Raw genomic sequence first — 10,845 nt, 5'->3', positions numbered from 1 at the left:
GATTATATACAACTGGTAAATACCAATATTTCAGTTTTGAAGGATTTTACGTTGTGTGTGGATATAAACCTCAAAATGAATGCCCAAGAATGGCCAATATTTACTTACAGGGAATTAGACAGTGACATCATTAATCCTGGGAATCCTGATTTTGGATTGGTTGGAAGTAAGGAAACATTAAAAATATATTTCTCGAAACATGCTTATGAATTTCAAATTAAATTACCAGAAAATTGTTGGCATTCTCTGTGCTCTACGTGGGATAGTGGAAAGGTGGAGCTCTATGTAAATGGCAGTATGATGGAAAGGACTAAGAATTCTGATTATGCTTCAAGTGACAATGTCATGCAAGTGAAAGGCAATGGAACCCTGGTACTTGGGATCAACCATATCATCCAAAGAGGGAGTATAACACAAGCAAGTATATATAGTTTATATGGAGATGTTTACAACTTCCAGTTGTGGGATTATACTCTGTCTCCAGAATTATTGACAAAGTGCTTCAGTGGAAACGTTGTCAACTGGGCAAGAAAATTCTGGAAATTTAAAGAAAACAGAGTCGATGAAGATAAAAGCCTTCGTTGTGGTAAGTTCCGTACTTCTCTGATTTGCCAGTGTGATCATCCATATTGTTGCAGAAGATTTATAATATTAAAATGTATTTAGTAAAATAAAGTGTCTTTGAGAAAACCCCCCCCAAAAAACCATTACATGGATTATTTGAAAGGTGTATCTAGGACAATGTTTGTTGTTTACCAAAAAACCTTCTCAATATATGATTGTAGTGATTGTCTATGGCAAGTTAGTTATGTGATACATTAGTCATTTTGGAACAGATATTGCGTGACGACTCATGCATTCTGTAAGTAAAGATAAACTCATGTATCTTTGCTATAGATTACCTTTATTTACTGACACACAAATTTGCATCTTCAATCTGTACTTTGAGAGAGATAAACAAACAGGACTTTCCAAATACAATGAGGTTGCCGTGTCATTTACACACTTTAGTTTGCAACCCACCAGTCTAAGATACTGGATGCTGAAAGAACTAAACTGAGAAAATCCAAGCAGCCAGTCTATAGATTTGTTTGTGACACTGATAGCTCAATAATGTCATAGGCAGTGGCGTACATACCGGGGTCGCGGCTGCGACCGGGCCCGGCCCACCAGGGGGCCCGGCCGCCCCTGCGACCCGGTATGTACGCTCTGGGCCAGCCTCTTCTCCTGGGGGGCCCAGGAGCCGGCCACCTCCGGGCCCCCCGAGGCTGGCCCTGCTTACACCCGGCGGCCGGCGGGTGCGCGAGGGAGCACTCTCCCCTGAGTGCTTCCTCTTCAGCTCCCTCGCGCACCGCACTGATACCGGAGCCGGAAGATGATGTCATCTTCCGGCGCCGGTATCAGTACGCGGCGCGCGAGGGAGCTGAAGAGGAAGCACTCAGGGGAGAGTGCTCCCTCGCGCGCCCGCAGGACCAGCCAGCCTGCCGGGTGACCGGCACCCCCAGGAGCCCAGCAGCACCACTGGACCCCAGGGAATCCCCTCAGCACTCCAAAAGGTAAGGAGGCTGGGGGGATTAAATTAAAAAAAAAAACATGTGTAAGTGTGTGTGAGTGTTAGTGTGTGTGTGTGTGTGTGAGTGTTAGTGTGTGTGTGTGAGTGTGAGTGTGTTAGTGTGTGAGTGTTAGTGTGTGTGAGTGTGTGTGTGTGTTAGTGTGTGTGTGAGTGAGTGTTAGTGTGTGTGTGTTAGTGTGTGTGTGAGTGAGTGTTAGTGTGTGTGTGTGTGTGAGTGAGTGTTAGTGTGTGTGAGCGTTAGTGTGTGTGTGTGTGTGTGTGTTAGTGTGAGTGTTGGTGTTTGTGTTAGAGTGTGTGTCTGCTAGTGAGTGTCAGTGAGTGTGTTACTGTGTGTGTCTGTTACTGAGTGTGTGTGTGTTAGTGAGTCTGATGTCTGTTAGTGAGTGTGTGTTTGTCAGGGAGTGTGTATGTATGTCTGCCGCTGAGTGTGTCTTTGTCAGTAAATGTGTGTGTCTGTTAGCTAGTGTGTATGCATTTGTTCGTGAGAGTGTGTGTGTGTCTTCAGCACTTACCTTTCTCCAGCGCCGGACTCCCATGGCGCTGGGGATCCCTCCGCCTCTCAGCTCCGAATGCGCATGCACGGCAAGAGCCGCGCACGCATTCAAACCGCCCATAGGAAAGCATTACTCAATGCTTTCCTATGGACGTTCAGTGTCTTAAAATGGCGGAAGCGCCTCTAGCGGCTGTCAGTGAGACAGCCACTAGAGGCTGGATTAACCCTCAGTGAAACATAACAGTTTCTCTGAAACTGCTATGCTTTCAGCTGCAGGGTTAAAACTAGAGGGACCTGACACCCAGACCACTTCATTGAGCTGATGTGATCTGGGTGTCTGTAGTGGTCCTTTAAGTGTGTGTGCATCTGCATGCAGTGGCGTACATACCGCAGTCGCAACCCCTGCGACCAGGTGCCCGCCGCCATGTGTTGCTGCCCCGGCCCGCGCAGAGTAAGCGCGAGGGGGGGGCCCACGGATCAATTTTCGCACCGGGGCCCCATGGGTCATGTGTACGCCACTGGTCATAGGAACACCTGAAGCACCATAAGCACTACAGTGCACTGTAGTGTTAATAGAGCCCTGGCACCCCCTTCCATCATATAAATGGTCAAACTTACAAATTCATCAATAAGCTGCTCTGGGTTCTTCAATGAGAACAATGATTTTGACTGCAACATGCCTTACAGAAACAAATAATTGCTTTATCAAATTAAAATAAATAGAGTTTGGCAAAGCATGGGGGCACCAAAGGAATGCCAATGTGTTCTGTGCAGTTTAGGCAATTCCTCAGAGATGACCATTTGAAAACAATTTGACAACTTGTCAATCACTTGGTCACCTTAGCTTAACTCATTGGTTTAGAGCACTCACCTGATACTCTCAGCCCTCCCCTGCAGGCCTTAGCTCATGCGCCATGTAAGAGCTTTCTTCTCTCCTGGAGAATGTTACCTGCACCTGGTGGACCACAGGTATGTTGTCAAACCCTTTGCAAATTATAATTACTTACCCTAGAGTTGCCAGGATACTCCTGGCACTACAACCAGCGTAGCACACTATAGTGGTTATTGTGCCCCCATTTTATTGCATTTAAAACCAACACACAAAAAAAATATGTGTCTCTACTGAAATTCATTGAGAAGTCTATGAGAGGGAAGCCACTTGCACTCTCGACTTAACTCTTGGCACAATGAGAAACTTCAGATTATGGAGGACCAGATCCGTACCTGCTGCAACGTTCATCCCTATCTGCAGTAATCTTCAGGAATTCTTCTGTCAGTTCCATTCTTCTTCCACAAACCACAGCCAGTCACTTGATGGAATGTTGAGCAGATCATTTGCATCTCTCCCCAAACACCAGACAAGATGTAGTGAATAGAACCACAATGTATTTCATTAAAGGTGGAATCTTTACATATAGGAGAACACTAGGGGGCGATAAAATATAAAAAACGATAAAAATAACAGCTTTAATTAAATTACACCCACCCTTGGTGCCAGAGTGTCTCAGCAGCACAACCTCAATCAACGGAGCAAGCTGTAATGATTAAATTAATCTTTTCAACAGCTCTGCACAGATTATGAACATACTATTTATACAGCATTTACTCATTCCATGCCCACTTACATGGTTATTTAGTCAAATGAAAATTGCAAAGTGAATTCAGAGTGAATTTTAAAATTTAGGACAAAACAGCCAAAAAAGAAAAATTATACAAGTTAATTCTGTTTCCTCTTCAGCTGTTTTTGCCTTAAATTTGAATTTCTTTGAATTCACAACAATTCTCACTTTACAGGGTTATAAGAGCCCGAATGGCTCCATACCGAAAGTGACTGAATGATTCGCAGTTGCACAGGGCCATTGTTCAATTGTGTAATTCGGGCCCGTTTGGCCCAGATTTCAGCCGGACTGAATGCCACCAGATATCTAGACATTTACTATAAATTTTGCTAGCACAATGTACAGATGAAATTAGATGCTCTATTATCTACATACAATTATGTTCTAGTTGTCATGGCAGGTTCTCATTAAAATATGGGCAATAAACAAATATCGGCAACAGGTAAAAATGTAGGGGGGGCGGAGCCTAGCCGTCGAGCAAGCTGGTCGCACTACACCTGAGCTCCGAGCAGGAACCTGCAAAAAAGCAACATAAATCTAATATATCGCGAAGAAAATACTATTGGGGTGCACCAGCAAATAGGCGTTACCCTGAAACACATTTAGGCGACCAGCCGGGCTCGGCGAGCAACGTTGAAGCTAACACACCGTGGAGGCCTACCAGCGGATGCAAGCGTGGGAGAGGCGGCCGACCTCCCTGCAAGCAGCCAAGCGGGAAACGCTGGGAACCCCGTTTCCCCCCCTCGCCGGTGAAGGATATCCCGGCACAATCGTTATGCATACAGACTCGACGAGACGAAAAAAGGAACCAGGGAACTCACCGGATCCTGTCTCACCAAACTACTACACAGCCAGAGCTAAGATGGCGGCTGCCATGCCGACGACATACGACCTACTAGACAACTATGAAAAGCGGCTGGATGAACTCTTCGGAGCCTTGTGGCAAAGACTGTGGGGCAGGGGGACGTGGACACAGGTGAAAAAGAAAGCGACCACCAAGCAGCAGACCTTGACACCTAGTGGCTCGTACCACGAGGCTGATGGGCCGCGGAGCAGGCGCCTAGGCCCCAACCCACGGAAACCCAGGCATGAAGGAGCCGGCTTGACAGTAGCACCCTGTCCATTACTGCCCACCGCACGTTGCCACCCTACAGGATCGAGAGCCCAACCAACGAGAAGACCAAGAGGCCGGCGGCCTAAGAGAACGGCAGCCACCGTTAGGCAAAGGCGTTCTAAAAGTGGGCCCTCCCGTAACCTATACAGACGGGCCGCGGAGGCCACCCTGCGCCTCACCACTCGGAGAATCCAGCAGCCCCCAACGGACTACCTACAGGCCTCATCCACACACCGAGAGATCGACCCTCATTGTGGCGGGCAGGCAGGCCTACACAGCGACCCAAGGGGAGACAACCACATACCAGGAGCTGGCGTGGGTTAAGTGACTCTAGTGAACTCTACATTAACTGCCCTACTTATGCCGACCTACTAACTATTAGTTAGCTTAGCACAGTTGATTTTGCCTTATAATTTTCTATGACTCAGCCATAATGTGTTCCCTGGCACACCTTTAAGTTGCTTCTTGAAACGTGATGTAAACCTAAGTACCAACATGATTTATTTTTGCCCTAATTGTCTATATGCCTACTTTATACCAAACCTCCTCAAACATATGCTTAGATGTAGCTTAGAATTGTTTTCTCTTATATGTATAGCTTTAAGTACCAAAGCAGTCAGGAAGCTGCAGACAAACCTACTCTCAACTTGATTGTTATCGCATAGGCATATCTACTTAAGTAACTCTACCTTTAAAAATGTGCATGTTTCTCAAGGCCACTGTTTAACATACCTATGTTCCCATATTACTGAACGCTGTTGTGGCACAAGTTTATATTCTGTACCCACCCGCACTACAAAAATAAAGAATTTAAAAAAAACAAACAACAAAAAAAAAAAACAGGTAAAAATGTAACTAAATATCCAGTATCCCCATTCTGCGGGAACCCTTCAGAATGATATCTATACTTGCACTAATATTACATAAACAGGTTTATTCACCAAACTGCAAATTGTTGCATATTAAAAGGATGATTTGCTTTTCTATTCACCGCAATTTGCAGTTTAGTGAATAAGTCCCTATGATGGAAGAATACTATATGATACCGGGATGGATAATTAAAACACCAGTCAAACCATCTGAAAGGCATAACTCGATTACCACGAAATTATAGCAAATGGAAAAAATGTATTTGATATTTAGCGAAACATAACTGATTTGGCATAAATTCGCATTCTCAGCAACAGTAACAGTTTGTCTATTTTTGCCTACATTTTGCAGTTTGGTTTTATAACATTTCTGCGTATAGTGAATACATTGTCATTGTCATTTCTACCCAAAGTATATTCTCACCTTCTGATGTACTATGCTTTTTTTATAGAAAAATTGTATTCTGAAAGTAAAAAATTGCATTGTAAACATTATCTTATTCACATTAATTGTACAATTTAGTGAAAGAAATCACATCCATGGCTAAAACCTCATCAGCAAAATATACATATTAGTTTTGGAAAACGATTCCCACTGTGGTGGGAGAATGGAAGTTACTGAAATTCAATAGGAATAAATAGCTAACAGGTCACTTGTGTTTGATCTACATATGATAAATGAGTTTGATGTTTCGTAACTAAAACAATAGAATACTTCTCTGCTTTTTAATAGATAAGGATGTGTATTCGTAGAACAGGTTCCATTTAATATTTGCAGGAAAACACATTGAGCTGTCAGTAAAATGGATTATAACCTACACAATTTTCCATTTCAGCAAACTCTGAGGATATTCCGTCAACCGCAAGCACAACCACTCACAGAACATCTCTCGGTATGTACATTGCTACTCAATACTTCCTTTGTTTGACATTATACAAATGTTATCTGGACATCACCATCAATGTCGCAGAAATCTGTTACTGGGGCTGAAATGGAAGCATTAGAAGTACTTAATGGCTGAGGTTCATCCATACATAAAAAGGTCTGGCAACCTGAATCATCAAATTAAAAAAAAAAGAACAAAAAAATGTCTGTCTGTTGATATACAGGTTATTTACTGAAGTGAGAATTCCAAATGAATTTCAAATTTAGAGCCACAGTAGCTAAATGCAAAGCACATATGACTTATTTATAACTATTTTTTCAATTTGTTTATTTTTACCTTAAATTTGAAATCCACTTTGAATTCACCTTGAATTCTCTTGTTAGTGAACAATCGTGATAAACATACATACGTAATAAATCCTATGAATAAACAAATCGATAAAAGTAATATAAAAGAAGGATCGCTGACGTAACTCCCACGTACTAAGGAGTGAATTTACTGGTCGACTTTAAATTACACTCCTTCGCTGTGTAACACAGAACTAGACCTAAACGCCTGGCACAAACATTCTATCTCTTGGCAAGGCACAATAGTAAAAATGAATTTCCTCCCTTAATTCATTTTTTTTTGTATCAGATACTATCAGTCCTGCTCCTTGTGCCAAATTTTAAGACATTACAGGTTAAAACTGGATGCTATTCCTATTATCACTCTGCGCAGTTAGCAGAGATCCAATAACTATATTTCCTGATTAATGTCAAACTATGGGTAGAGTATATTTGGATATGATTTCCATTCACTCTATCTATGACTATAAATGAGCTAGACCCTTGATACCACACACTACACCCATATTAAACACAGCCAAAATGCTCTTGGACAAAATGGCTGAACAGTTCCCTATTGTTATTTCCCAATCACCATTCACACCTCTACTGCGAATTGCGAAGTATCATATTTCCACCTGGAATGGTCTTCCAAGCATTTGCCTGATTTGAAGTCAATAACTTGTCCCGATACTTTCAATTTTTCAAACAAAACCAATTGCTGCATTTTAATGAACTCCCCCACGTAGTCCCTTTCACCACCTCAGACTTCGTTAGATATATCCCGTTTCCAAACTTTCTAATCACATCCTAGAACACAGTAACAGGCATGACCCCACACTCAGTGTATGAAAGGAAACGCAAGCTCCAAAATCAATCTAGCCAAAATGTCAGCATCTTTTCTCCATACTACAACCCCCATTCTCCTATAGATATCTTGGCTTGGGAGAGGGATCTTGTTCCCCCATCAAAGTACTTGGATTGGTCGAATATCTGGATTGCGACCTCTACTTTAACTATATGTGTGAACAACAAAGAGCAAGCATTTAAAATGCTCTTTTGTTGGTAACCCAATAAAGTTTATCATAGCAGGAGCACTACTGAAGATGAGATCATGAGAGGGCTAGGACAATAGAGAGAGAGAAAGAGCTGGATCATTATACAGAGACATGTAATGTGCGGGGAGCCCTGTATTTCAGCTCTGTGTAATCTATCACAGTGAACCTGGCATTGTGGGATAGTTATGTTATTTCCTTAATATGCCCAGCTATGTGTGTTATTTCTCTGTATTTTACTCAGCTCTACCTGTTGTATGGGTATCTCTGTAGTCTATGTAGCTCTGTGTATTTTATAGGTATCTTTGTGTTGTGTCCAGATCATTTTATTGTAAAGTATCTGGGTAATTATTATCAGCTCTCTGTATTGTATGAGTATCTATGTTTTGTATAGGGAGGGGTCTGGCGTCCCACCATCTTAAACCTTCACCAGCCACCACTGTGCATTACCAAGCCGTATTGCTCTCTCTGAGATTGTGTTTATCTAAATGTTTTCATTGTTTATATTGTTTCTCTCTGTTTATGCCACTATGTGAACAATTTGTCATACTGTACATCTGCATTCTAATTATATAAATAAAGAATTCTAATTATATAAATAATTCTAATTGCATTCTAATTATATAAATAAAGAATAAAAAAATAAAGAAAACTTGATCGTTACAGGACAAAAATGTGTTATGATGGGATATGATAATACAGGTTTATATACAAACAGTGCTCTGGTAGCCTTTTCATTAGCAGGACTGTGCAAAGGACAAGAAGTCCTCCGTCTAGACTTCAAGAAAAGAGATTTGGCCAATGCCAGAGGAAAGGCTACTTTATAGTATAAAATATTTTTTTGCCTAAAGAAATTGTTTCAGATTAGATTCTGTACATATTTTTAAAGAAAGTATGGGTGTTTTTTTTTTTTTTTTTGAAAACCAGAACATTCAAGGATATATTAGTTTATAACTATGCAGCTATGCAGTCTTACCAAAACTTATTCATTAGCAGTCATTAGCTTGTCATCAAACTCAATGAAAGGTATACCGGAGAATGCAATGCGTGGTTTAAAGTTATCTTCTTAGATTGGTCAACAGCTTACAATGCTAATCATATTAAAAAACAGAGACATAATAAAATTATAGATCATTACAATTCTTCCAGTTTGCTATTATTTGGGAATAATACAAACCAACTATTAATTTTCTCCGAAGCTAGATATATATCCAAGACATATTTTGAAATTTGTATATCATTTAATTGCAGAAACATCAACTAGTGTGTTATCTTTAACTACCACAAAGATATCTGAGTTGCCGACTACAACCCTTATAACTCAAAATGCGAATGTACCTACTACTACCTCTTCAACATCTTTAGTAACAAGTACTTCTGCCGATCAAAATTCATCCAAAATTAACTCTACCTTGGAACCCAATAAACCAACTGGATTTACAACTGTGCTTAGCAATATTTCCTCAACACGTACTACCAATCAAGAGTCACAATCCATTTCCACCACTCCTAGTTTGGTAGACATCACCACCAATGAATCTAGTCTGAATACATCTTTACCGAAATCATCGTCAGCAGCAAATACAGGTACACAGAATTATTTTGCTAATAATAATAATGTGTGTAAAGTATTGTATAGTATTGTGTAAAGTAGATAGACCAGTTATTTTTGAAAAATGCATATGATGAAGATGTTTTAAAACGAACAATATAGAAGGAAAGTCGAGGCACTCCAAGGTACAAATCAGGCAATTTTATTGAACCCACTCCATCGCTTAAAACGAACAATGTCCAATTAAAGTCCAAGATAAAGTATGGACATATTTTTAGCTGCATTTGACTTACTCAACATCTGTTATTGTGTATAGAGTCTTTCTTGTTTATTAAAATAACACTTCAAGCACTATAACTACTACAAAAGCAGGTGTTCTGGTGCAGGTGTGCCCTTGTATCTTCCCAGAGTAAGACTTCAAACTGTTTAAGAGCAGTTTGACAACTCACCTGGGTTCCAACATGCAACCACCGCTGCAGGAAGCCCTGACAAGGAGCTCCTGTTTGCTCCATTGAGCTAAGTCCTGCCGTGTAGGGTCAGCTCATTGGCTGGCAGCTTCTGGTAGCACGAGAGATAAATGTGGGTGCCTTGCAGAACCCAGGTAAGTTGTGATTTGACTACATACTCTGGGAGTCTGGCATCTTAATCGCTACAGCATGCTATAGACGTTAAATTGCTTGTATTGTTTATTCAACCACTCCAATTTGAAATACATGCTGAGTACTCTGCTTTATGGGTTGCTGTTATTTTAGATTATATAGCCTTAAAATATAGTATTACATTTTCTACTGTGACTTTTAACATTATGATATTTTCTTCCCAATGTGCCCTATCTACAGCATAGTTCATTGCCACATTACTCAACTCTTTAAGGATCATTACTCATTAAAACATGGGCCCTCTGTGATAAAGAATAGGCAAATAGTCACCTGCTTAATTAGCTTTTATCGTTCTATACATCTCTGCTGTCTCTAAATGAGTGGCACATTCCATTTGGAATCAGATACTTAGAAAAAAACGGATTGTTACAATGATATAAACCATCACTAGCTCTTAAAGGGACATTCCACTAACCAACTACAAAATAAATAAAAATCACTGCTTAGTAGATATATCCCAAATGTGAACTTGTATGTATTTAACTATGCATTTTTTCATTGAGGTAAATCTAAAAACAGTATGCAAAACCTGAATTTTTCTTGTCTGCTTTCCTTGCAATCACTCCCCTTCTCACCCCACCCAGACTTTCTGCAGCTGTCCAATCACAGACTTCCCTATGCAGATCAGTGAGAAGTCTTTGCAAACAGGTGCTCTGAGTCATTGCTGCCTCTTGAGTTTAGCTCCACTGAGCTAATGA

The sequence above is a fragment of the Pelobates fuscus genome, chromosome 9 (genome assembly GCF_036172605.1).
Source record: "Pelobates fuscus isolate aPelFus1 chromosome 9, aPelFus1.pri, whole genome shotgun sequence".
Classification (NCBI taxonomy): Eukaryota; Metazoa; Chordata; class Amphibia; order Anura; family Pelobatidae; genus Pelobates; species Pelobates fuscus.
The sequence above is the reverse complement of the archived record's forward strand: the minus strand, read 5'-3'. Positions refer to the sequence as shown.